Raw genomic sequence first — 27,539 nt, forward strand, 5'->3', positions numbered from 1 at the left:
TACAGGCCTGTGCCACTGTACCTGGCTATAGTGTTTCATTAACTGCAAAAGGAGATTAAAGTGACTCTTTCTCTTTTTGTTTTGGCTGAGGCTCTAAAGGCTACAAATAAGAAGTCCATATTCTAGAACATGGTGCCAAATGTCTTGTGTAGGACTTGCCAAGGGCGCCACTTGAAGACCAGTTTGCCTGCCTGGCTGTGGTCTGAGCTGGAGGGGGAGGGGAGTGTTCCCCCTTAGAGTGGAACCCGGCCATCCTCAGGAGCTTTAAACTGGGGGCCGGGGCAACTCCGGAGAACCCACGTAGCTGGGCAGGTGTTCCCAGGAGGGTTAAAGTTGGGAGTGAAGCAGTGAGTATGTTGGCGGGGCCTGGAAGGGAGGGAAGGGGTATGAGTGAATGTTTTCACCTTGGGAGCACCCAAAAAATAGTGCCTATGGGGACAAAGAGGGAGGTGGCAATGGGGAACATAGACCCTGTGGGGGAGGGTTCTTGCTTTCACCCAGGTGCGCTGGTCTGGCAGAGGGAAGCTGGAGGTGTTCCAGAGCTGAAGGCCCTTTCCCAGAGCCAGGCCGAGAAGGGGCTGGCCCTGTTGTGGGGGTGGGCCTTCTACCCTTGCTGTTGGGAAGACCCCGCCTGCCTCCTCTTTCAGTTTTGCCATTTCCAGGACCTTTGCTGCCTGTCTCATAGGTTTGCTCACTTTGTCAATAACTTGCTCCTTGTCGCCAGAGACCTCCTCTCCCTGTCTGATCACTGCCATACCCAGTGAGACAGTGACCTGTGGGTGGTTTCAGAGATGGTAAGGCCTGCCCAGTCTGCAGGGGCAGATTGGCTTCCCACCACCAGATGGCCTTTCTGAAGGGTCCCTCCCTCTTGTGCCCAGCACCTGGGGAAAGGCAAGATTCTGTCCTTAGGCAGTGACCCAGGCTCCAGACTGAATGCACATAGTCCTTTACTGTCTGGGAGGTGATTGGTCCCTTTGCCATTCTCCAGGTGGTTCCATAGCCCAGGGATCAAACCTTGCCATTTGCATCCAGTATTGGAAGCAGAGGCAGCCGCAGGCCTGGCCTACTGGGAGCTGAGATGATTTATGTGACCTGAGCTCGGGTAATTAAAGTGGGATTTGGCAGTGACGTCTTTCACAGAGGAGGCATTAGGGGTGTCAGAATGAGACATGTCAGCACAAAACAGTTATGTTTTCAGGTTAAGAATTTAACGAGGAGTAAATTCATTTAAACCCAAGAGCTGGCTGCAGGGAGGGTTCTCCACAGAAAGCCCGTCTGTGGCTGTCCTTAATGCTTGTATTTCATTCTCTTGTGTATGAGTCCCAGCCCCTCTCCTCGGGGAGAATGCAGTTTCTACGTCGCCAAGCGCCACAGCTGCCTCCTGGAGGCACTGGTGTGTTTGACATGTGGATCGAGGATCTAAAGCAACAGGCTCCTTCACGTGCCAGACCTACCCCCTGGTCTGTTGGCACTTCGACTATGATGGGCTCTACTCTGAGGCCAGGGAGGGGGTGTGTAAGCTGCCATCCTGTGTGTCTCATCTGCCTTCTGGAGCCTATGTGATGTGACTTGGGTCAGCTGACTCTACCACTGCTAGGTGGGACTCCGAGTGTGCCTCTGGGTGGGAGTTGGCTGTTCTCTGTCCTGCCTTTGTCCTGGTTTCCGAAGTGGAGAATTGGCCTGCGTTGGTTTCAGCTGGGGTTTCTGGTAGTCAAGTCACAGTAACTGTAATAACAGGTATCACCTGTCCTACTCTCCTGGGGAGGGGAGCTCTGGTGGCTGCCATCTGATTGTAGCTGGTTTTGCTCAGGCAGCCGAAGCACACACTTCTTACCTTGGTGGGGTGATTTCACATGCTGGCTGCATGTTTAGCGTTTGCTCCATTCCTGTGGGTTCTGTTTCCTCCCTCTGGAAGGATGTGGATGTTTGGTGGCATGTGAATAGATTTAGGAGTGGGTGGTGATCTCCCCTGGCCTTTCTCTTCTTCCACCATATTCCCAGGTCCTGGGCACCATCTGTGAGACTGTCAGTCTGTCTGGGCTTGCAGTGCTTTTGGCTGTCCGATGGTGTCACAGGAATCCTGGGCAGGAGGGCCAGTACCTGCTGTCAGTGTGGCAGCCTGAAGCTTACTGCTGCTGTCTTCTCATTGGTCCCTCGGAATCTGGTCTAAATGTTCTCTCTCTGGGGTTCATAACTCCTGAGAGAATACTGGAGCCATGGAGCCCATTTAGGGATCTCCAGATCCTCTTGGTGGTGGTCTGTGCCCAAGTGCCCATCCACCTCTACTGTCTTGCTGCACTGTGAGTACCATGGGAGGTGACCAGCCTTCTGACCTCTCAAACAGAAACATCCTTCAAACATTGCTGTCTTCCATCTGCTGAGGCAACACCACAGACATGCCCCCGCCCTCACTGAGCATGTGCTCTATCTAGTAGAGAGCCAGCACTGAGCAAGGCTCTACAGGGTTTGTTCTCAAGCCCAGGTGTGTGTGTGTGACACAAGCTACAGCTGGGAGCCCAGCGGGGTTGGGTGATCTCCCAAGAAGGTATGGGAAAGTCACGTGCAGAAGTATGAGTCAGCGCGTCCCTTTGTGGGGTTTTGAGGGCAGGATGGAGAAGAGTGTTCCAGGGACAGGGATCAGTAGCACAAGAGCCCCTAGGCAGGAGAGTGTGACTGAGTCAGGGGTAGCTGTGCAAATGAGATCCAGCATCTGACCCAGGTGCTGGCTACTTCATGGAAATATGAGGTTGTCTCCTCCAAGGTGAGGAGCCGATGTCCTGGAAGGAGGCACAGCTCTGTAATCTGCTTGGTACACCAGTCTTCCCTCTGTAAGGAGGAGTGCCCTGGCGGCATCCTCTCAGCCTAACCTTTGGATTGAGAAATGAACAGGTGAAAATACCATCTTTGGAGATTGTCCCTGGAATAAAAAGTGTACATGATGGTGCTAGCTGTGGTGGTGAAGGCGGCAGTGCTGAGGGTGATGGTCATGGTAGCCACGATGGTGAGGGGTCATGGTGTTGAGGATGAAAATAGTGGTGACTATGGTGAGGGTGGTAGTGGTGGTGAGGATGGCAGTGTCGGTGGTGATGATTGGCAATGAAGGTGACGATAGCTATGTTGGTGTGAGGGTGGAGCTGTTGATGGTGGGTCTGGTGTCAGGGATCAGTATCTGCTGAGAACTCCCTTCATGTGACCTGGTGCCAGGGCTGCTGTTGACCTTATTCAGCTTACTTCAGCCTCTTCTGCTGGGCAGACTGAGTCCCATGTTCAGCCCGTGTTCAGCCAGGTGATGTGATCTGCCCACTCTCCCTGGAAGAACCAGGGCTCCATCTGGTCCCTTCCTGACTGTAAAGCCATGCTCTTGGCAAAGTCCCATGTGGCCCACCCTCCTTCCTCTGTGAAGCTTGTGTTTTCAAGTGTGTCAGTACTGTGCTGCTCAAGAGCTGCAGTGGTGACGGAAGCAGCTGTGGTGGTTTGGGCAGAGCTGATGGGCTAGTGGACAAGTAGAGTACCTGCTGTTCACTTGGTAAACAAACAGGAGACAGTGTCTGTCCATCCCTCTCTTTCAGTGACTGGGTGCACACTTCCCAGCTGGAGACTCTTGGAGGAACCAACTCCCTGTCTCCTTCCAGGCCACAGTGGATGTGTCCCCTCTTGATGGTAGACCCTGTAGCCAAAGGACAACAGTGAAGTTGATGTAGTTAACATTCCCATAATTGGAAGGAGAATTTTTCTAGTCCCTTATGACCAAGGATTATAAATCTTTCCCATTAAAGGGGAGCGAGCTTCTGAAGGTAGGAAGAACGCAGTGGAAACAATTGGCAGCACCCCCCCCCCTTCCCATTGCTGGTGGGGAAAGTAGTTAATTAGGTGATTTTTCTCTTCTTGTGACACGTGCAAATGAGACTTCGTTAATAACTGGGCTGTTACATAAATGATGAAATTTTAACACCAATGTCAAGTTGTCAGGCGTATCTGGACAGAGAAGGAGAGCTGGGGAGGCTCCCAGGCCCACCGCCCAGGCAGGTGGCTGGAGCAGCCACTCCTCAACCTCCAGGGCTTCCTGTGGGTTCCCTCTTGCCCTCCCTCCTTCAAACCCCTTCAAGGCCAGATTAGTTATTTAAAAATGATAATAAAAACAGAACAAGTTGCTCAGATGAAGTTGTGGTGTACAGCCAGGACCCGAGGCTGAACTGTCACAACGCCGCTTCCGTTTCTCACCTGCTTGCTGTATATGGTTCTGGATGCCATTGTTTGTAAGGAGTTTTCTGTTTTGCAGCCAGAATCCAGGACCCTGGAAAGCCCCCAGGGCTCTGGCTCTGGGACAGCTGCTGCTGGTGACGTGCCCCTGAGGTATTGAATCCAGAGGCTGCCAAGGAGAGCTATGGAGCAGGGGCTGGGGAGGATGCAGGCAGGAGCAGCCACAGTGCGTTCTCTGCTGCGTGGGCTGGGCTTGCTGTGACCCCACAGAGCAGGACCTACCCCGACAGCCTCCATGCTGCCAGGCTGGGGGACACACCTTACTGTGATCTGGGATACAAGTGATTTGTGCTGAGAAGACCTGGCTGGGACATTCTGTCAGAACGCCTGAATGACGCCTCCCTTGAGTCTGAAATCCTGTCTCCTCTCTTAGGGCTTCAGGGACACATCAGTGCTCAGAGATCTGGTCAGGGAGGAGGTGGCGGCTCTGCTCAGAATCAGGCCATTTCCCCTGATGGCCTTGACTGGAAACACTCGGGCTCGCTGCTCTCACCTTTGTAGGCCCGGCATGGTACTTACAGCTCCGTCAGCTGTGGGGTTTGCTTCGCGCTCTCATCCTAACCTGTGATTGCCTGCGTCAGGCACATCAGGCACGTCAGGCACGTCAGGCATGTGTGGCCCCAGTTCGAGTCAGGCTTCGTGTGCCTGGGGGCGAAGAAGTATCAGAAAGATGCCTCCCTTCAAGGACAGGGAGATGAGAGTGTGCATGGGTGGAGAACTCGTGTGGCCCCTGGGCACGCTCTGCTCTTCTGAGCTCTATTCCTGTCAAGTGGTGGCTCACTGGGGGCCACTTCTCCCTGCCTGGGGTCAGTGTTCTGGGCAGGGGAACAGCCTGCGCTTCCTGGGAGGCTGTCCCCATGGGCTGGTAACTTGTGGGGAGGCTGCTCACTGGGAGCAGTGGTCCTGCTGCCCTCTGCCGTGGAGGAGTGCACCCCTGAAGTGTGGCTGATGGGGTTCATAGGGAGGAGGAATGGGTCTTCCGCTCTGTCTTCTCCCTGCCTCCTGCGCTTGCTTCCCTCCACAGCTCCTGCCTCTGGGTGGCAGATTGTTAGTGCAGTAAAGATCGTTGCCTGTCACTTTGGCAAATCTAAAATGAGATTTCATTTTTTAAATAAAAAGAAAAAAATTCTTTAACATTCGCAGCTGGGAGATAGCAGAGATTAGAAATGTTACTTATCTCCATTGCACAAAAGGCGGCAGAGGAGAGGAATCTGTCGCTGTTGAATACTAATGAAGTGGGGGTGGCAGGAGCACTGAGGGGAGAGCAGTCCCCTTTAAGAACTGGCGCAAGTTGGTCAGAGTTTCAACTCACAGTCAGAGTTGAGGAGCGCCGTGCACAGTGCAGGTGGATGTTCATGTTGGGTGAGAGGGTGGCCTTAACCTTATGCCTTCTAGGCCCTTTGCTCCTTTGCAGGGCAGTTGCAAAGCTGCCACCACCATACTTAGAAAGCTGGCGGCTCCACTGTTCCTGGGGACACAGCTTGGTCCCTTGGCTCCCTTGGCATTGACATTCTCCCTGTCCAGTGCATCTGCAGGGCTGTCCACTCCCCAAGTGTTCTATTCTTTGCCTGCCCTTTCCTCTGCCTGGAGTTCTTCTTTCCCCCACCCTCTTTTGTGTGCTGGGGATTGAACTCAGGGCCTTGTGCATGTAAGGCCAGCACCAACTGAGCTATAACCCCCGCCCCTCTGCCTAGAGTTCCTTGCTCACTTTCCTGGCTTAGCAAATTCCAGCTTGGCCTTGGGGTCCAGTTCTAATGGTCTTCTCTGAACCCTTTATTTGTCTTTTCTTCTATTTCTCTGTCTCACCTGGGGGCAGCAGGACTGGAGGTGTGCAAATGGTGTATTTGGTCTTCTTGTCTCCTTCCTTGCTGTGGAGTGGTCCCTTTCTCACAGCTCCTTGGCAGGGTGACTTGTGTTTGCCAGCCCATCTCTCTTCCCATAGGAGTAGAAGCCCCTTGAGGGTGGGACATATTTTTGCACACTCTGTCCCCACATGTGATCAGAGCTGTGCTGGATACACAGGCTACAGTGATGTACAATTGCGGAGGTCCTCTTTAGTATAACTCACTGTCCTGACTGACCTGCCTGAATGTACAGGCACACACGTGCGCACACCAGAGTGCAAAGCCCCATGTTGCCGTGCACTCAGCTGCATCATTCAGAACTTGGGTGACTGTGCTGCTGAGTATGGAAGCAGAGTGGAGTGACTTTGTGGTTGAAGTTCCCTCTCTGTGCCCAGGTCACGGTGTTCCAGGGGTGAAGATTTCTCAGTTTACACTTTAGGATCCTGAAACCCAAAAAAGAGAAGCAACCTTGCCCCAGGGCATGCCTTGAAGCAAGGATAGGAGTGCTCTTCACTGCTGTGCCTTGCCCTGGGTCTGTGTTCTCAGCCCCGACTTGGGCACAGGGCTGAGGGCAGAGGCAGCTTAAAACTGACCCATGTCCTGATGTCCATGAAGGGCTCCTTGGTGGGGCCTGAGTTGACTGGTTTGCCTGAGACATGTGCAAGAAGGTTTTCGGCAGCCATGTCCAAACTCACAGAATCCTCCTGTCCCTGCTAAGGTGCTTCCTGCCTCCTTCTCATAACCCAGAATAGGACAGAAGATGGGATGGTACTTAGGGAACCAGGAGGGCATCAAGTATAGAACCCCATGAGAATCAGCATAGGGAAAGATGTGGCCTTCAGAGTGTGAAGACCAGAACCATATTCAGGTTTGGCGAGGGTTCTTTGTGTCTAGAACAGGGAGGCATGTCTCAGTCCACAAGTGGCCAGGTACCGGGGGTCAAAACCAACTCATCACCCAGGAAAACCTGTTCTACAAGTGAGTTTCCTCTTGGAACCCTTGTTTGGCCAACTAGGATACCTGTGTTGACAAGTCTCTTGGTGGCTGTCCCTCAGTGCCTGGAGTGCACCTAGATCATGAGCAGACCTGCAATGCTATACCACATTGGCCCCATCCACCTGCCAGCTCTGCTAGCAGTGCTTGCTCACTCCTATCTATCTGTTGCCTTTAAGATGTTGGAACACAATTAAATCCTGATTGAGCTCAGAAGAATTTGATCTCAGCAGCCCCAAGACTCTGTCTCACCTGGCACATCTTCCCAGGATCTCCATCAACGTGCTCTCTCCTTCTTCCTTCTGCCCTTGAGGAGATACAGCCCACCACTTTCCTGCTTTTGGCTGCCCTTTTACATGCCCAGAGCTGCCAGTTAATATCTTATAGTTATAGTAGTTCCCCCTTTTTCTGCAGTTTTGCCCTCTGCGGTTTCACTTATTGCAACCTGAAAATAGTAAGTGGAAATGTATAGAAATAAACAGTTCATAAATTATAAATTGAACACTGTTCCAAGTAGCATAGCAAGACCTCATTCTGTCCTGTGTAGCTGTATAGGAAGGACATCTTTGTCCATTGTATCCACACTGTATATGCTACTCACCTGAAAGTCATTTAGCAGCTTTCTGGGTATTTATATTGACTATCACGGTATCACAGTGCTATGTTCAAGTAATACTTATGTCATTAGTAATGGCCCATGGTACAAGAGTAGTGATGCTTAGAATATGCCAAAAAGGGAAGCCTCAAATCCTTCCTTTAAGTGAAAGGTGGAAATGCTGAAAAAAAAGTGATGTGCTGAGGTTGCACTGATCTACGCTAAGAATGAATCTTCTGTCTGTGAAATTGAGAAGGCAAAGTAATTCATGCTAGTTTTGTTGTTGCAGCTCAGATTGCAAAAGTTATGGCCATAGTGCTTAGTCATTCACCTCACTTGGGTATTGCATCCTTTCACATCATCCCTGGCAGGGGAGAGACCATGTTTACAGAACTTTGAGTACAGCATATTGTTATAGCTTGTTGTAATAGTTACTGTTGGTAATCTCCCTATGTGCCCAATTTATAAGCTAAATCCCATTATAGGTATGTGTGCAAAGGAAAAACCAGTGTATACAGGGTTCTGTATCCTCTGTGATTCTAGGCATTCATTAGGGTTCTTGGGGTGTGTCCCTGCCACTCCTGTGCTTCTTGTCCCTTCACTTTGTCATGGTGTCTGTAGTTCTGCAGTTCCAGCACACTCCTACGGATATGTCTGTGGTTCCTGCCCCATCCCACCCGACGTGCTTCCCTGCATCTTGGCTTTGCTGGCTGTCTCACCTGTTCATACCTCTGTGCCTTTCATTCAGCAGGCAGGTGATCACACTGGCTTAGGAAACACACCTGCCTTGCTCTCCGGGTGTTGCCGCTGTCCTACAAGCCTTCGGCTCACATTGTTTTCTTTTCTAGTGACAGCTAGTGCCAATCCCATCGCTTATCCATCCACAAGTTCCTTTACTAGTGACTGTGGCTTTGGGCCTGCCTGATCCCTCCCCTTGTCACCAGGCGGCAAAGCTGGCCCTGCTTTGCATCTCCTTACCTGACATTAAAAGGGGGGTATCCTATAAGAGGAATGTGTGCTCTCCCTTTTTAAATTTTTAAGTCTTTGCAAAAACATTTTTTTATTTTGTAGAATGTCTTACTGCTTATATCATTTCAGTTTGAGGCATTAACTATTTTCTTAACATTTTACTGAAATATCTTATGTAAGGAGTCATGGGTGAGCAGGGAACACAACTGAGCCACCAACCTCTCCTTCCTGAGAGGTCTGCCCTGGCTTCTGGCCTCGGGGTGGCCTGCTGTGGTGGTCATTGTGAGGAAGGGCTTCATGGTTGTATTTCTGGAAGTCCTCTGGCCTTAGTGTCTTCATATGGGTGAGCCTTGACTGTTCCATGGTATACGCCTCGTTCTTTATATCTTCTCCCAAGTGTGCCCTGGCCACCCAGCATGCATTTCCAGAATATTCTCTCCTGGGCTCTTCTCACATGTTCCTCACCCTTTCATATTCAGCCTCATCTGGGTACCTTTGGTTAGCAGTAGGGCATTTGGTGCTATCTCTGTGGCTTTGAGGGTGAAGGAAGCAGAGCACCGTCCTTGGGGTGCCCGCGTTCTTCCTCAGGTTCTCAGTGTCTGCTTTCCCCACGTTCCTGCAGCTGCATCCTCACACCTGGGAGGAAGGGAAAGGAAGCGAAAGGATGTCAGCATTTTATTTGAATAACCTTTTTTGGGTCCAATTACAAAAGGAATCCAGTTTCATTTAGAGCATTTGACAATGTAGAGGAAACAAACAGAAAAGATGAGAATAAAGGTTTCCCATCATCCTCCTGTCCAGCGAAAACCACTGTAAATGTGTTGGCTTAGATTCTGCCTGCCTTTTATTTATATATAGAATGTATTTTCCCGATGTAGTTTTTAGGAAAATATAATACTATGTGCATTATTTGTTGAGTCTTCTTATTTTGTTTAATCTTTTGTGAACATTTCCCAAATTAAATTTCTTTTAAAACATACGTTTTTGGGGTTGGGAGTGTAGCCTGGTTGGTAGAGTATGTGATTAGCATGCATGGAGCCCTGGATTCAATCCCAGAACCTAAAATAAACCTCAAAAAACAACTTTTTGACTGTAAACCATTCTCATTATGAATATGTTATTTAGTTACACTCTTACTGTTAGGTAGGAATAGTTTTTTCTCTCTTATAAACAATACTCTGATTAATATATGCCCCCAAATCTTTTCTTGTACGATTGCTGATTATTTCCTCAGGAAGAATTCTTAATAGTGCACTGATTCAAAAAGTATTCATATTCTTCGAGAAGCCAGCAGTTTCTGAACAGTCAGCCTGGGCCGTGTGCACTGCCTTGTTAACACTCAGGGAAGGCCCTGCTGTCATCATCTGGAAGAAAAGGCAGGAGGGACCTGCATGGCCTTGGGTTGTGTGCTGAGCTTTGGTTACTGCCCAGAAGCAAATCAGCAAAAGAGAAAAAGCGATCAGTTTGCCTTACTAAACAGCAGCTCTGTGAGAGATGCTGTTAAGAGAATGATAAGTGAGTCACTAGATGGGCTAGAGACCCACCCTGCTTGTGAGGAACCCCAGGTAATACAGTTGGTGCTCTCCCCGGCAGAGGTGGCCCTTTGTACCCTCTCTCCTGCTGGGCTAGACTTCCCCACTTCTTCCAGAGAGCAGAGTGAGGAAAGGAAAAACATCCACTGACCTCAGAGAACCAGCAGCATCTTCATCAGGTGAGGCAGGTGGTGCCATGACATCACAGTGCCCTTGGTTCCACGTGGTGATGGGGGATGCTCTGCACAGTGGGGTTTTTCCCAAACTGGCAGCTCCAGTACAGTTGAGAAACAGGTGGAGTGACCCTAGTTGAGAGACATGCTAACAATCTCTGACCAGCACTCATCACTGTCAGGGTCATGAGAAACAAGGTGAGGCTGGCAGAGGAGCCTCAGTAGACAGGAAGAGAGATGTAGCAGGCCAGCTGGGGGAGGCTAGAGAGTCTGAGACTGCAGGTGGCAGCAGCATTGTCCCTGAACTTGGAGTACACTCATTGGCATTAGAAGTTAGTGGTAGGGCTGGGGTTGTGGCTCAGTGGCAGAGTGCTTACTTGGCATGTGTAAGGCACTGTATTTGATTCTCAGCACCATATATAAACAAATTTTAAAAAAAGGTCCATTAACAACTTTTAAAAAAAGATATAGATAGATAGATAGATTGATTGATTTTAGTGTACTGGTGATTGAACTCGGGGCACTCGACCACTGAGCCACATCCCCAGCCCTATTTTGTATTTTATTTAGAGACAGGGCCTCACTGAGTTTCTTAACACCTTGCTTTTGCTGAGGCTGGTTTTGAACTCGCAATCCTCCTGCCTCAGCCTTCCAAGATGCTGGGATTACAGTTGTGTACCACCAGGCTGGCTAAAAACATATTTTAAATAATTTTTTAAAAAGTTAGCACTGAAGAAGTTGTGTCTGGGGTTCATGGAACTCAGCATATTTAAGGGGATTGAATGGAGTGAATGTAGGTGGGCAAGAGACCTTGGGAGCTGCAGGGTCCAGGATGAGTGGGAACTGTGAGAGTTTGGACAGTTCATTCCCCGAAGCTCAGCAGCAGGGATGATGAGGCACAGGTGTGTTCTGAGATCCCACTGCTGTCACAGGGGTTCCTCTTGCACCAGAGCCACAGCCCCTTTGCTCTCACAGCACTGTCTGCCCATTGCTGTGTGTGTGCATTTCTGCAGGGGAGAAGAACTTCAACAAAGTCTGAACCAGATCTCTTAGCTTATGACCACATTGCCGCCAGCTTCTCCTAGAGCTCTGCCCACAGTAGACTGCCCATGGGACCGATTAGAAGGAATAGGCAACTTGGTTGATTTCTTTACTTAATATGCAACAACTCAAGAATGTGATGTTAAATTCGTCTTTCTTTCACTACACAATGTGGTCACACACACAGCTCCACACCAGCATCCTTAACTGCCAGTGGATCTCGGGCTTACAGTGGTGAAGGATTTGTCATGTTTGAAAATCAATAAAACCATGGTCACAGGACCAGCTTGGCGAGAATGCCGGGGTTCCAATCACTGCCCCGCCCCCAGCTTCCTGTGTAGTTTTGGTTCAGTTGGTTGGCATCCTTGTGCTTCCGGTTCCTGCTCTGTTGGTGGGAATCACTGCAGGGCCTACTGTTAGGACCGTGAGAGGGATGAAGGAAGGTGCATTTGGCCCTTGTACTGTTTTGTGGTAGTCCTTGGCGAGAGTCTTGGAGCACGTCAGAAGGACCCAGGTTTCTTGGTGCATGCCACTATGTTTGCTTGGTGCTGTTTGGGGGACTGTGGGGTGCTGACATCTTGGGATCAAGCTGTTCTCTGTAGACAGGCAGTTTCTAAACCTACACTCCCAACTTTCAGCTTACTGTTCTTGGTCAGGGAACAATAATCCTTTTACAACAGAGATGCCTGTGGATGATTCTTCTGCCCTAACCTGGCAGGAAAGACCAGAGCTGCTGGCCTCACGGCATGACCCTTGCAGGGTTGTGTTTATGAAATGATTTTTTGCCATTTGTGTTCCCCCTCAGTGGGCCCTCATCCTGATTACTTTTTATCTCCTAGGAGTAAAACTCTGCCGTGTACAGTTCTGTGGGTCTTGACCAATATGAGCCCCAGCACCAGGGCCGTGACACAACAGCAGCACCTCCCCGGGGGCTAGTGCCCTCCTCGGTGATCAGCCCCCTGTTGCCCAGCATCACACGCAGACCTCTGAAGGGAGAGCTTCCCTGGGACTGGAGCCAGGTCCTGAATGCACGGCCACCTCTTCCCTGAACTTCTCAAAGTCCAGGGGCTCGTTTTGTCTTCAGGCCATCCTCCCCTCAGCTTACCAGGCTCAGGATTTTTGTCTGTATCTCCCTGTCCTCGGGCCCTCCATTCCTCCTGTTCTACCCTCACGTTAAGTGTGAGAAGATAATAGCAATCAGGGCCCGTCCAGGTCTAATCCATCACCTGTGGCAGCGTTTAAGGGGCCTGTCGATGGGGTGGTGATGCTGGGTGCTGCCTGATGGTCTCAGCTGCCCCTTTAGGTCTTTGTCCTGCTCCTCATCACTGGCTGAGCGATTTGTTGGAGGCTCTCATTAAAGGATGCTGGCAGCTCTTCTCCTTAATTACCGTGTTCTAAGGACTGGGTTAGTTTGGTGGCTCTGGCATGAGTGAGGTTGTGTCAGTACTCTAATGATTCCTCACCAAGTGCTGAGTCCTTTTTCTTCATCTTGACTTTGATTTTTCTTCATCTTGACCCTCTCTGTTAGGTGCCCTGCCTTGTGCAGCCCCATGGGGGAAGCTTCCTCCTAGGAGCGTATTTACCTGACTCCTGGCCACAGGGCCTGGGAAGGATGATGGACTTGTGTACTGGGTAGTCGCCCCTGGCCTGCAGGTCCTATGTCCATGGAGAAGCCATGGACCTGGGTGCCATGAAATATGAGAACTAATTCACGTTGTTTCTACGGCCTGTCAAAGCAGTGCTTCTGCCCTTGGATTTTTGTGGGTAGAAATCTGTTAGGTGAGAATAGTATATCAGCATGGTTTTTAAAAAAATCAGTACCTTCTTGAAGTGTGATTTACAGATAGTGAAAAACAGAAGCCTCACTGTTCTCCATGAGTCTGTACCTGGTGTCACATGTACAGCATGGCCAGCACCTCAGAAACTAGGCTGCTAGAGCCTCCACATGTGAATGTGACCCCTGTTGGAACCTCCTCCACCACAGGGTTCCCACCTGTTCTTGAACGTAATAGGCAGGTATGGTACCAGAAAAAGAGGGATAGCCTCCAATATGCCCACCACAACATAGGTGACCCTTGAACACAAGCAGAGGAAGCTTGTCTCCATTGGGCCAGGGCCTATGGTGACACGTGTCTTCGTGTGTCAGAGTGGTGTTCATGGTGCGAAGGACCCTATTTGTACAGCCATTCTCTTGCTAATAGACCTGTGGACTGTGTCTGGATTTTGACCTCCTGAATGAGGGTAGTAAGTGTGTTTGTGCAGGTCACTTGAGGGCTCATGTGCTTGCCCCTTGCCCTCAGACCTGGGAACCCAGTCGTGTGGTGAACTTTGTGAGGCTGCAGGTTTCCACCAGCAGCCTGGGAATTCCAGCTGTTCCCTGTGCCCACCAGCCTTGCTGTTGGCAGCAGGAGGCATGAGGTGTGTTGTGCGTGGCTTTACTCGTGACTTCTAGTGGTGGTGTGTGCAGCACCTGTCCCTGTGCTCCTGGACCATTTAGGTAACTGGCAATGTGTCCAGGGATCTTTTAGTTACGTTTTTTTCCTATCTGTAATCTTTGCCTATTATTCTGTCTTTTTTAAAATTAATTTTTAGAGGAGCCTTTAATAGCCTAAGGAGGTTAGGCCTTTGTCAGAAAATATGACTTCCCAACTTGACATTTTCCCTGTTTGGTTACAGTTTTCTTCCAGATGCCAGCTTTTGATTCTTGGGTAGTCAGATATAGAAGCTGTTTCTTTTAGTGTTTCTGTTGGTTTTGTTTTTGTATGAATGTAGAAAGACTTTCTCTTTCCTAGATCATTAAAATTTCCTTTTATATTTCCCCCTTTTATGATTTCGTCTTTCATGTCTAAAATCATTGATCCACCAAGACTGTCTTTTGATATAAGCTGTGTTGCATTATTTTCTGCTGCTGTAACAAAAATTTCTGAGCCTGGAAGGTTCATAAACCACAGAAATCCATTTCTCACAGTTCTGGAGTTTGGACATCCAAGTCCAAGTCTCAGCTCTGGCAGACTCAGTGTCTGGTGAGCCACCTCCTGTCTGTGTCCTCCCCTGGGGTCTCAGAACAGGTGTGGGTGAGGCTCCTTCACTTCTGTTTCTTGATTCCCTGAGGCGACAGATAAAGGACTGTTCCTCAGGAATGTACTTTGGTGGAGGTGACCCACCACTTGCCATTCCTCTCCCATCAGCCCCTTGTTCACAGGGGGATGATCAAAGCACTTCACTTGGGGCAGGAGGCAGAATCAGTGATATGATGTACATCTAAGAGGTAAGGACTAAGAGGTATCCTGAGAGTGCAGCTGGTGGTAGTGACAGTGAGGATCTGTTGTCTGGTAACCTGGCGTGATTCTTACAGGGATCCAGAATAGCAGTCCCTTTGCCTGATGATAGGGGAACACTGTCCCTGTCTTTTGGCCTTGTTTTTGTTGCCTCTTTTCCTCTGGAGTGGCCTTAGGCTTCCAGAGCTGTCTGGACCACAGGAGGTAGGAGGAGCAGCCATTCCAAGGCCTGAGGTAAATTCTAAGTGTCTTCTACAACAGCTAGTGAATTGCCATTGAGTGACGAAGATGAGCAGCAATGGAAGTCATACAGTGGCTCAGGAAATGTGTTTTCTTGTTGTGTGCTTGCTGAGCTGCATTTCCTGCTTCTAATCTGTGCTCAGCAGATGGGCCTGGCAGGGCATCGGCTCAGCAGCAGCCGCCCAGCTCTGCTCTTATGCTGCTCTCCTGCCATTTCTGAGGTGGGCGTGTGGGAGGCCCAGTGTGCACCAGCTAAGGTGGAGCTGGCAGGCAGATCCCTGGCCCTCCCAGTAAATTCAGGTCACCTGGGCCTCTTCCTTGCTGACACATTGGACATGGTAAAAACCTTGAACACCTGTGGTGGTCTCTCTGGTTGGTCAGGGCTGTCCCTTGCAGCCAGCCTCTCTGTCTGAAGGTCATGGACCATCAGAAGGTGAAATAGGTGTGCATAGTCACGGAGACCTTGATTTTCCTGCACTCCATTCAGAAACTTCTAACACTTTCTGGATTTTTGACCAGTTTCTCCAAATACTGTTGAATACCCGCAACTGTCCCCACTCTTGTCAATACTATTACCACGAAACGTCTTTTAGCTGCACAGATGATGTGCTGCTCAATAATCTACAGCGAGAACTAGAATTCTTCCATGAGGTCATTGTCCTTTATGTGGCCTTTCCCCTGGTTGGGTTCATGGGGAGTCCATATCCAGTCTCTAAAGCTGATCAGGTGTTGGCCCTGGTCACTTCCTCCCATGACAACTTCCTGTTCCATACCCCTCCCTGGGGGTTGGGCTCTGCCTGTGGCCTATGCTGGGCAGTGGGTGGATGGCCACTGTGATTCAGGAGCTTTGGTTAAAGTTTGCTGGTGTGTAGAAATTGCCCTTATACCTTCATTGCCTTTGCTTTAGTCCTGTGGGGTTGTGCCTCCATCTTGCCTGTGAATGTCCCATCTCGGCTAGGGGCTGCCTCTGTTTGGCTGTACTGTCCCTTTTTCTCACCTAGGGTGGGATGTTCATCACTGGCACTGGGCTGGGACCTGCTTTCTTACAGCCTCACAGCAATGCCTCTGCCAGGGAGCATCTCCCCGCCCAGAGCCTGCCTTCCTGCCTTCCAGACTCACTGTTTCCTGTCTGACCTTTGCTCTTGGCTCTTGGATAGAATGGCCAACCTGTGTCACTAAAGGCACTGTGAATTTCCTCAGGCCAGAGATGTCCTATTTCACTGTGCCCCCTGGAATACCCCATAACCAGGCCATAAGAAGGTTCCCAGTGGCCACTTGAGACTTGTCAACAAAAATTTCCAAGAGGCTGGGAGAGGGCTCCTGAGTGTCAGGGAACATATCTGCTTTGTCATCAAGAGCTTTTCTGGGAAGAGTTTGAGAAGCAGATGTTGGCCTCTCAGTGTCCATCTTGCTTGCCACTAGTAAGTGGTGGGGCTGGGCTTGGACTCACTGTGTGCTGGGGTTTGCAGCATCTGGCGCTGTTCCTCTTCAGCCCTCGCCCCAGGAGGTGTGATGTGTTTGGCTCTCTTGGCGTGTTTAAAGTCACCAGATGCCTGTGCCACCTCAGGCCTCCTCTGCTGCCCCACCCGCAGAGCGCCTCTACTCCTCGCTGCCTGCGCTCACGGGAGTTTGCCTGGCACCTCTGATGTTGTATACGCAGAGAAGTGCTGCGGCAGTTCCGACAAGCACTAACCCTGCCTTTTAAAGGTCACTTCTGTCTCAGTCAGTTCTTAAAGTTCAAGAGGAAATAAACTGCTTAGAGCTGGCATTTCTCAAGCCAAGTGTCAACTCTCCAAGCCCGAGCCCGGGGTGAGAGGAAGTGAGATTAATAAATGAGTGGCCGTGTTGACATAGCCATCGGTCAGCAGATGCCTCCTTCTGCTCCCAGCTCTCACTAAAAATAGTGGAAGAGAAACTAAGAATTCTGAAAATCTCATTTTCTCCTTTTGTTTTTATTTTCCGGTGTGGGGAACGCTTTGGGGATTTTTTTTTATTAGTTATTGACAGCATTGACTCTGTTAGCCCTAGTCACCCACGATGTCCCCCACACAGAGAGATGGCTCTCTGTGCCGTGCATATGTGATTGACAGGGGCTGGGGACACTCCTCACCTTAGGAGAGACTGCAGAGGCCCTGGGAAGGTGCCTCACCCACCAGGGTATTGATGTTCGGGCTTTGGGTCCAGCACAGTGAAATCAATGGGAGAATAAACAGGCAGAATGGGCTTTGTTAATCAGCCTCCGCCAGGCGGCCGGAAGGATTATGATGGAGCACAGGTGCGGATCGAAGCTGGTCGAGTGCAGACAGGCCATCCCGCTCTGCTGGCCAGCGGGTGCTATTGATCGTGCGAGTGCTGGGAACCTCGGCATCAGAGCCACTAATTGGGCTGTTGGGTGATTCCAAAGAGAGAGATGTTGCTGAGATTATTCTGTCTCATCTCTTAACTGCTTGTCCGATTTGACTCACAATCTCAATTAAGTGTTGTGCCCTCACTTCTCAGAGCTCTTCTTGGCCTGGTCCTGCAGTGTGACATGCCATTCTTTCACTTGTCATGTGGACTGTTGTCCCCAGACATGGAGATTTTGGCCTAGCTCTGTGCCAGCATGCTCTGGGCAACCTCCTGGGTGGTGGCTGCAATTGCTGCCTTTACAGGAACCCCAGCCGAGCTCTCCGGGGCCCTTCCCGCCTTTCTGTATTCCACACGCACATGCTTAGAATCTCACACTCACCATGCTATGTTCTGATCATCCCTCCTCCTCCGTGTTCCCACATATTGTTAGTCAGCTCTCTGTTACTGTAATGAAATACCTAAGGCAACTAACTTAGAAAAGGTTTATTTTGATTACCTTCTGGAGGTTCCAGTTCAAAATCAGGTGGCACCATGGGTTTGGGCCTCTGGCAAGGATGGCGCATCATGGCAGGAGCTCGTGGCAAAGCAAACCTACGTCATAAGCCAGAAAGCAGGGAGCGACTGAGAGCCCTGAGTCCCACAGTCCCCTTTGTGGGTGCACTCTAGCTGACTGAAGGACTCAGTTTTGTGGAGCAGAACTGCCACCTCCTCCCACAAGTGCTGAGCCCCCCTACCTGGGGCCTCTTAGGGTCCCATCACCACCCAAGGACCAAGCTACAAACTCATGAGCTCTTGGGAGACGCAGATCATATCTGGACCCTGGTGAGGGTCATTGCTTCTCCACCTCCATACACACCTCCGTTTCCTTGGGTCTTCAATCCTGGGGCTGTCACATGTGTGATCCCCTGGGCTGTACTGGCTTCCAAGTCTTGTGTGGCAGCCAGAGCAGCACACAGAGGAGGTTCAGGGATGCTGGCCTATTGAGTGAGAGGAGGAGGAGAGGAAGGGGTCCTCAGCTGGGTTGGCAAGGGAGCTGCCCTCTGCTATTCTGTGCGTGGGGTGGCCCTGGCCCAGTGCAGGATTTCCCTGTGTGTTTTCCCCAGCTACAGTGGCAGCTCTGTTCTTTCTACATTCCATGCCCTGCCACAGATATTTCTTCCATGTAGGACTTGTCAGGAGGAGACAGCTTGGCCAACACAGAGACACTCTGAGAGTTTGAGAAGCATTGAGAGTGTAGTTGATGACAGATGATTAGAGCTTTGTTTCTTTAAAGGCCTGTTTTGGGGAACTAGGTGGATTTTTATTAAACTCATAGTCTGATGAAGAAGGGACAAGGAGTCCTGTCCAGAGACCCTGGCTCCAGCTGGCCACTGCTGTCCATGTGCCCCTTGTCTGTTGAGACCCAGAGCCCGCTATCTGGACCCTCCCTGAACTTGGCCATTGCTGCTATTCTTTTCTCTCCTTTGCTGTGTCCCCAACCCTTGCCCAGATCCTCGTCTCTCTTAAATGGTCACAGCAGCTCTTTCTTCTTTCTCCTGAGTTTGTGTCCAGGGTGGGAGATGGAGTCTGGATCTCAGAAGGCTGGGGGGCTGGGGAGGGAGTGAGATAGCTGAGGATTAATGAGCCAGGGTGCCCTGTGCCAAGGCCCAAGGTCATGTCCCAACTGTGCCTCCAGATGCAGCGTCCCTGGGAAGTATCATACCCCTGTGTGTTTGTGGCCTTAGCTGAGCATGAAGTAGAAATCCCTCCATCCCAGGCAGGGGCTCAGTACCTCTGCTTCATCAAACACACCTTCTTGGAGAGAGACTGAGAAAGGGGTTTCTACGTGTTTTCCTGAGCTGCTTCTCCGTGTCCTTTGATGGAGTCCTATTTGCAAGAAGGCAGTGATGTATGTATAAGTGAGTTACTAGGTGAGAGGGGGCAGTGGGTTATAGATTAGCAAGGTTTTTTTTCTTTTTTCTTTTTTTGGAATTCATGAATTTGTGGGGTCTGTGTCTGGGCCAGGCTGGCAGGAGTGTCTTGTTCTGGGAGCTGCTCTCGTGCCGGGGTGCTGGCAGTGTTGGGATGGCCCTCAGTAAGGTGGAGCTCATGTCTTTATTTCGGTCGCTCTGCTGGTAACTCTGCGTCTTTGGTGTGGTCCACAGATTGGTAGCCTTTCTCTGTAAAGGGCAAGATGGTGAATATTTTTGTTTTTTTAGGTCACACAGTTTTCCACAGGAAACCAGCCACATATAATATGTCAGCAGTGGGCATGGCTATGTTCTGATAAAACTTTATTTACAAAAAATAAGCAGAGGGCTGTTTGCTGACCTCTGGTGTGTGAAAGAGCATAGATGATCTTCTTCCAGCCTCGCTCTGCTGCCTGGTGACTCTTTGACTGTCTATGTCTTCCTTTTCTGCATTCCCTAAGAGAAAGCCATGTGCTCAGAACCTTGTCCACGGGCACATCAAGGCTGAGATGCTACACGTGAGAGTTCTCCTTCTCCTCTGCCTCCAGAAGTTGGACCTGGGTGGCTCCAGGACATCTGCCATGTGTGCCTGCATCAGCCATCACTTCAGATCGTCTTAATTATCTATCTACATCTTTTTTTTTTTTTCTTCCAAAAGTTGGGCAGGAGGATACATGGTAGTTGCTCAGTAAAGACTTGAGCCACTTATCAGCAACCTGGGGGCTAAGCTTACTGTCCTGCTCCTGCCCAATGCCCTGGCTTTGGAGGCAGCCCCACCAATGGGATTACAGGTTGGTTCCCAATCAACTAAGTTGGGTTATGCATTATGTTTGGGATCAAATTGAATTTGCAAGGGGCAATTTTCCTTCTCACATTTCAAGGTCAGATGAGAGTATTTACTGGGTGGCCTCTGTTTATCTGGGAATGCAAATTGAATTTGGTGATTCGAATTGATGAGATGTTAGGAACAGAGCACTCATCAGAGGCATCATCGGGAGCAGTGACCGGGAGGCCAGACTATAGCTTCGGAGCCTGCTCCCTCGGCCGTGCAGTTGATTGGTAATTATTTCAGTCTTTGCTTTTCTCATTCTCTGGTTTTGTTTCTGCTGTTTGGATTTTTATTTTTATTTTTTTCAGAGAAATGTGTAATGACACTTGGAGGCATTTAAGATTGGAATTAGATGGCGTAAATAAAGACAGCTGCGTGCCAGGCTGAGCCTAGGCGTCGAGGGCGCTGGGGGAAGCTTGCTGCTCCGAGTCTGCGCTTGGGCACACAGTGTTAGGAGGTGGGGCAGGACTGCCTCTGCTCCCTTCTGTGTCTCTGGTTCCTTCTCCCCACTCGTTTCAAAGGCAACCTTGTCATAGTCTGTGGGCTTTGGCCACATGGGAGTGCCCATGTGGGTAGGCAATGCTCTGGACATGACTCCTGTCTGTGGCCCTGGCCAGGCTTGCTTCTCATGTGAGCTGCTCAGGTGCTTGTGGACACCACATAAGATTATATATGCAGTGGCATCCTGTAACCTTGAGGGCTTTGCCCAGGGGTGAGGGCAGCATACTTGTGCAGGAGAACCCTGCTGACCACCTCTGCTGCCACCCTCGGTCCTGCACAGATTTAGAAAAGGTGGTTGGGATGTGCATCTCCACCAGCTCATTACAAAGGAGCCACCCGACATACTGGACACAGATAGATGTACCCATCCCATTAAGGCGCGTGAAGAGACCCAGTGCTTGCTGGGTACTTACCTGCTTTCTACTTTCCCTATGTGACTTATTAAGTGTGGTGTAGCCAGCTGGACTGGGTTGAGATCAGTGACTCTGAGTGTCAGTGAGAAGGCCGGAGGTTGGAGAAGTCTGTCAGTGTGCGGAGCCTCCTTAGGCAGATGCTATGAGGCTTTGTACGCATTCACTGGGCCCCTTGCTCCAGTGGAATCTCAGGACCATGTCTCCATGCTTCTCTCCAGAAGCAGCTATTGATTTCCTTCTCAAAAGTACCTGAGACGTGAGCCCCTGCATTGGCCACGCTGCCTCTGTGGAACTGATTCCATGGTTGACCTGACCTACTCACAAGAAAGAATAGGTATGTCTCCCCCCCCCACCCCCCACGACCTTCTGCCGTGGCAGGGAAGGGGTTTAGGAGCTTGGCAGCAGTACAGTGCTGTCTTTGCCCTCTGGAAACCTTTGCCTAGTCTGTGCTCCATCTAAAATTTTACTACCTTTGTCTTTGCCCCTTTCAAGCTCCAGCGGTAGACAGGGGTTCTGGGGTCTCGTCTGCTGTATTGCTCCTTCCAGCCCCTGTAAACATGGCTGCTTGCATTTCCTGAAATGTAAACTCAGCATACTCTCAAGCATGTGCATGTGGTATGGGAGGTTGTCCTGGCAGACAGTGCTGTCTGTCAGAATTGGAGGATTCCTCCAGGCCCAGGCCAGGTGCATCCAGTGGACAGTTTTCCTCAGCCCCTGCCAGCCTCCTAGGCCTGCCTGCTGTCCTCTGCCCCAAGAACCCTGTGCAGAATGCTTCCTGCTTTCCCACTGTGCCCTCACCTGGAGCCACCCGACATATTCCTGCTGCTGTTCCCCAAATGGGCTGTAAATTCCACAACACCTGCTGTCTGCACCGTCCTCTTGAAGCCCCGGAACTCTGTCTCCTCAGCCTTGGCATGTCCATGAGCAGCCTAGTATTCGGTGAGGTGCTACAGGCTTCATTCCATGATTCCACTTCTTAGAGGTGGCCTGTCGTCAGTATGAACTGAAACAACAGGGATTTGTTGAAGAGCCACTCTGCACGGCACTTGGACATGGAGTAGGGATCTGAACAGTTGCCACCTCTGCCCTCTTGGCATGCAGGAGGGCAGGAAGGCATTAAGCACATAAATGTGTGTTAATATGGCAAGTCATGACATGGGGGAAAGAACAGGGGCCATGAGATCAAATAGTAAAGGTGACTTAAACTAGGTGGTAGGCAGGAAGGTGCTTGTCTGATGGGGGCATCAGGTGAGAGAGTTCTCTAGGATGCAGGCACAGCCACCCAAAGCCTGAGGTGACAGGCGTGAATGTGTGGATAGGGAGTGTGGCCATGGTGCCTGGGAAGCAGCTGGGGGCGGCGGGCTTACCTGGCCTGGTGCTCCTGCGGGAGTCATGGAGGGGCTCCAGGGACCAGACTGTGCTGAGTTCACATTTCAGGGTCGATTCGGTGGCTAGGAGGATGAGTGGGTCCATGAGGGCAGGGATGGCAGCCAGGAGGCCATGGAGCAGTCACACCCCAGCCTGGAATGGAGCTTGGCTCTGAATGTTCTCTGGAGGCTTCACTGGACCCTGGATGTGGTAGGGAAGGGAAGCTCAGGGAGGCTCCTTGGTGCTGCCTGGTGGGGCTTGGTGAGTGTCGATCCCTTCACAGGGATGGGAAGATTCGAGGACAAGCAGGCCCTGGGGGGTCCTCTCCCCAGCACATGGACTGGGTGATATTTCCCTAAGTGGGAGCCTGGAGTCCTTGCTTTGGGCTCCGCTCTTCCCCAGATACCAAGCCCATTTCTACCTCCTTCTGGCTATCTGGGCTTTGTGCTGGCCTGGGTAGGAATTCCTGTCTAGAGAGCACTGTTCAGACATTTATCCTTCGCTTTCTCTCTACTCTAATTGCTTCTTTCAAAGGCACTGATCTGGACATGCTCTGGATGGGCTTTGCCCTTCCTTGGACTGTGGTCCATAGAAACCTCTGGTCTCCCTCCTGTCTGCTGCCAAAAGGAGGGCGCCGTGACTCTGGGTCAGTTGTCTGTGGATTGCCTTAACAGCGAGGACAGGGCAGGACTGTGGGGAGTGCAGCCCTGCTTTCCTGACTGCCCTGAGACCTCTTGCAGGGCACACTTGGGCCACTGGCTCCTACTGCCCATAGTACTTAGGAGCTCCTCTGTGCTGGGTGCTGTGACCTATTCTTTATTGACAATAACTTGGAAACTAAAACTTCTTTTGGAGGCAGCTGGAGAAAGGGAGCTCCTTACTCCATCTCCAGGCGAGTGCCCACCTGGAAAGGGTATGATCAGCTTCTTTCTCCTATTTTGCAGAATGTTTAGTCTCCTGTCCATGTGTTACTTGTTTTTCAGGCTACACCAGCCAGAAATAAAGCCCAGGTTCACCTGGAAATCTTAAGTAAGTCATCTGAAATCTGGTCATCATTGATTCTCTTTGGGGCCCCGCTGCTAGTGCTTGGCTAGCCACAGTGGTCTCTTTGTTGGGAGAAATTCTCACCAAGTAGTCTTTTCACCTTGGAGGGCTCTGAGTGTGAGATTTCTCGCCCCTTGTAACTGATCTGTTGTCTTCCGTTGCTTTTGCCTGGTCTGCTTTTGCAGACCACCTGGAGCAGGCATCCCCGACACCGCAGGCAGTCCTCTCTGCTCTTATCTGTGTTCACTGTTCCTTTGCCCTTTCCTCAGTTGTTGGGGGGATCCCCTAGCACCCTTTTCTCACTTCACTGAGACTAGGCTTATTTGTCTTTGCCCCTTTCAAGCTCCATTGGCAGACGGTGGTTCTGGGGTCTTGTCTGCTGCCTCAGAGCATCATGGCGCCCCATCCCATTGGACTGCTGATCAGCTCACTGTCTATTAGACTCTGACATCCTCTTATCTGTCAGTGCCCATCTTGATGGAGTGTGCAGCTGTCTTCTGGGCCCAGGATGGGGGCCTGGCACACACTCCAGGTTTAGTTCATTGGTGGGACCAGCTGGCCCTCACCCTGTCTTCCATTTCCTAATCCTGCCTATGATTCTTCCCAGCTTGATTCTTCTACTCACTAGACAAGCAGAGTTCTAGAATTTCTTTCAGCTCCTGGAGATTTCCTGATGTGCTGGGAGGGAGCCATGTCATAGTGCCCTGCTCCTCCTCTGCACAGTGGGGACTGTGTAGGTAACAGTGCAACACATCCAGCCCAGAGGCCTGGCTCTGGGGTAGGTCAGCACCCTTGCATGGCCTGGGAGATTGGGGCATTTTATCCCTGAGGTAGGCATATGGCATGGCACCAGTTGGTGGGTGGCTTGACTTGGGCTGACTCTGGCTGTTGCCATCACTGCTGTGGTGCTCCAGGACTTGGTCATCCACAGAGTACCGAGAGGCTGTGGAGGGCAAGCAGTTGCTGTTTCCTGTTGGGGACACAGTGGCCTGACTCAGGTGACTCAGTCATGTGGGTCTGCATTTACCCATTTGCAAAAAGGAGAATGCCAAAAATCACTTGTGTTACTGTTTTTTTCTTTTTTGTTTGTTTGTTGTTTTTATATTTTGTGGTGCTGGGGAGTGAATGCAGGGACTCAAGCATGCTAGGCAAGCAGTCTACCATTGAACTCCATCCACAGTCCTCTTGGTGGGCATTTTTTCTCCTAATTTAAGTATTAGTAGTCTTTTCCATATTTTTTATTGGTACATTATTGTCCATGATAGTAGGACTGTTAGTGGATTTTGATCTGTGTCCATGACTAAGAATAAAGGTGTTTTTAAGGGCTTTGCAACAGTTTGAATTAAATTTTATCAATATTTTCCTGCAGAGTTTTATGCAAAAGAGCAATTACTGAAAACAATGTACCCATGCAATTATATTTGTAACTTAACCAATTGGAGACCACCCACAGATTGGCACACGCTGTCAGGGAAATGTTTGAGCAGCCATCAGAAAGCTTCCTGTGTCAGCTCTTGTCCAGGTGTTACGGATGAGAAGGTGGTTGTAATGAATTCAGGTCCCCATCACAAAAGTACCAGAGTCTGGGACTCAAACAATAAACATTCCTTTCTCTCATTTTTGGAGCTGAAAAGTCCTTGGCCCCTGAAGATCACTAGTGCCTGGCGAGAGCTGTCATCCTGGTTCAGTGTTTCTCCCTGTGTTCTCACCGTGAGAGAGTGGAGATGGGGAGGCAGGGGACTTCTTATAGGAACACTCATTCCAGCATGAGGATTCTTCCCTTGTGACCTAGTTGTCCAGGGCTACACCTCCAAACACTGTCATGTTGGGATTTAGATTCAAAATATGAATTTGGGGACACAGATAAATTCAGTCCATTATAGGGGTGGTGCTTAGCTCAGAGTTCTTGTTTTGGCTTTGGGACTGGTTGTGGCTACTGAGGCACCTTTGTGCCCCTGGGTTTGCACACCAGGCAGGGCTCAGGCACTGTGACCGTGCAGCCCCTCACTCATCCCAAGCATGCAGGATGCACTGTACCACCTGCCCTGCTCCTTTTCAGAGGCAGTCCCTCATGGTGGCCATGTTGTCTAGGAATCTCGGTGTCTGTTTGCACACATGTCCTTTCTTTGCCCTGTTAGTGCTTGGGCTGCCGGGCTGGAGCTGTGAGAAGACAGACAGCAGAGCTGGTGACACGCTGGGCCGAGCAAGGGAAGAAGCGCAGCCAGCAGTCTCTTGGAGAAGGTTGTGAAAATGTCTCCTGCCACTCTGGAGTCTCTTGTGTCCTTTCCTTGTTCCTTCAAGTGGATATTCTTAGCCTGTTTCTGATGAAGACTTCATAAAAGTGGACTGCAGTGGCCTGCCACTTACAAAGATGGCTTCTCAAAAGCATGGACTGTTTCTCTCACTAGATGCCGCCTCAAAAAGGCAGCGATCGATAAACATGCCCAGCTTCTCCTTGAAGCACCAAGAGCTTTGTTTTGAACTCCCAAAGGCTCATGGAAATACTGCTGACCTTAGAGTTCAGCTTGGCATGGAGCTAGAAGTTTAATTTTTTATGAGTGCTCTCTTCTTCCCTTAGAAGAAAGGCTGAGCGTGAACAGAGGGAGCTTCCCAATGGGGATGGACCCGCAGCCTGGGAACTGGTGTGGGTTAGTGCTGTGGGATTTGGTCACCCAGTGGCTTCTGAGCCAGCGAGGCCCTCAGAGAGCCTGTGGGACAGAACGGAGAGGTCTTGTTCTGATCCAGGGTTACTGTCCCACCCACCTGCATCCTTGGGTTCAGTAGCACTTTGAGAAACTTGCTTGGGAGCCTTTGGGCTCTGTGTGTGTGTTGAGGAGGGGCCAACCTCCCTCTTTTCACCATATTTTAGTCCTTCTCATTGTCTTGGGCCTTCAGGCGAAATTGTCCCTTCACTGCCCACAGTACTCTGCCTCTTCCTGATTCGACAGGACCGGTCCCTGGAACACGTGAACAACACTCTTCCACACTGTTTTCTGTTTTATAAGCAAGAGCCCGTCTCTTCTTGCCTATGCCCTCTACTGACCTAGTTTTGGCTCACCTCTGTGGCCTAGCAAAGGCCCCAAAAGGGCTGTCCCTACTTTCTGACTTTGCTCCCTTTCATCCTCTTGAGTCTTTGTGTAGGCCCCTCCCTGTCTGCCCTGTGTCTCCCTTCTGATCCTCACTTACCTCCTGTTGGGCCGTGAGTCCTTCAGGGGCTCCTACTTCTGCAGCGCTGCTGCTGGGCTGGAACGCTTCCTGATGTGAATACCACCTCCTGCCTGCCCTTCTCCTGCCACCCACACGTGGTGCCCTTCCTTCCTTTGCCTCTGTGCCTTCAGTACCTTCCAGGATGCCTCTTGATGTGAGAAAACAGCACTCATTTTTTTCTGTCTTCACCGCTGCCAGTTGCAAAGTCCCCTCTCAGTTAGAGTCCCCTCTCTGTGTTCCATCTTGCAGTGCTGGGACCTGCAGCCCTCTGCAACTGTCTGACTGTCAGCCCATAGTGGGTACTAGAGAGATATGGCCAGACTGGGGGAGGGGGAGGGGGAGGGGGAGGGGGCCGGGGCCGGGGCCGGCACCCTGCCCTTGGCTTGTTCTGCCTGTGGCCACCTTCCTCTCCTTCAGACACTTCCTTATCACCACACAGCAGCTGTATCCAGTCTTCAGTTTTTCCAGAGCTCAGTAGCAGCAGCCTTTGCAAGCTTGGCCCTCTTCAGAGGCCTGGGCCCAGACCCTGCAGGGCTCCCACCTGGCTCAGACACCATCAGTGCTCTATACCACGGGGCCCTCTTCTGAGGTTTCCAGATTTTAATTATTTCAGTCTTTCCCTTTTGTCATGAAGTCCAAGGAATCATAGCTGTCCAGTTGTTGCCTCCCACAGTCTTTGGATTGTTCCTTTTGCCCTCTATCACTCAGTTTATGTCTGGTTAACTGTACATTGCATTAGTAAACTCTTGTGCATGTGATCCATGTGGGTGGAGTCCATGAGGCAGGCCCTTGGATGTTCAATGCCTCTTGTTTTTTTAGTGCTCCTGACACCCAGCGAGGTTCTGCAGAGTACTCAGAAACTCAGTCTCCCTATCACCTGCTGAAGTGGGGTTTTTAAGTCTATGTTTATCTCTTGGAAAATTTGGAAACCAGATAACTGCCCTGGGAACTGCC

At 50.6% G+C, this 27,539-nt stretch overlaps 1 protein-coding gene and 1 long non-coding RNA gene across 7 annotated transcripts in view; one reads left to right on the forward strand and one right to left on the reverse strand.

The window, feature by feature from the left end:
- Positions 1–27,539, forward strand: part of Mad1l1 (mitotic arrest deficient 1 like 1) — a 357,731-nt gene that overhangs the window by 112,473 nt on the left and 217,719 nt on the right. The window contains exon 1 of one of the 6 annotated variants that reach the window (XM_071605259.1): positions 14,617–14,675. The exons of the other annotated variants lie outside the window; for them this stretch is intronic. The gene's annotated coding sequence lies outside the window, so the exon portion shown is untranslated. Of the gene's footprint in view, positions 1–14,616; positions 14,676–27,539 lie in introns of those variants that run through there. 6 annotated transcript variants of the gene reach the window in all.
- Positions 16,882–26,888, reverse strand: LOC114081203 (uncharacterized). Its single transcript, XR_003580743.2, has 7 exons — positions 26,565–26,888; positions 22,334–22,535; positions 21,765–21,969; positions 19,066–19,433; positions 18,131–18,251; positions 17,771–17,865; positions 16,882–17,310 (listed from the first exon to the last, which is right to left on the reverse strand). It is a non-coding gene; the product is annotated as an uncharacterized lncRNA (long non-coding RNA).

This window comes from Marmota flaviventris, chromosome 19 (genome assembly GCF_047511675.1).
Source record: "Marmota flaviventris isolate mMarFla1 chromosome 19, mMarFla1.hap1, whole genome shotgun sequence".
Lineage (NCBI taxonomy): Eukaryota > Metazoa > Chordata > Mammalia > Rodentia > Sciuridae > Marmota > Marmota flaviventris.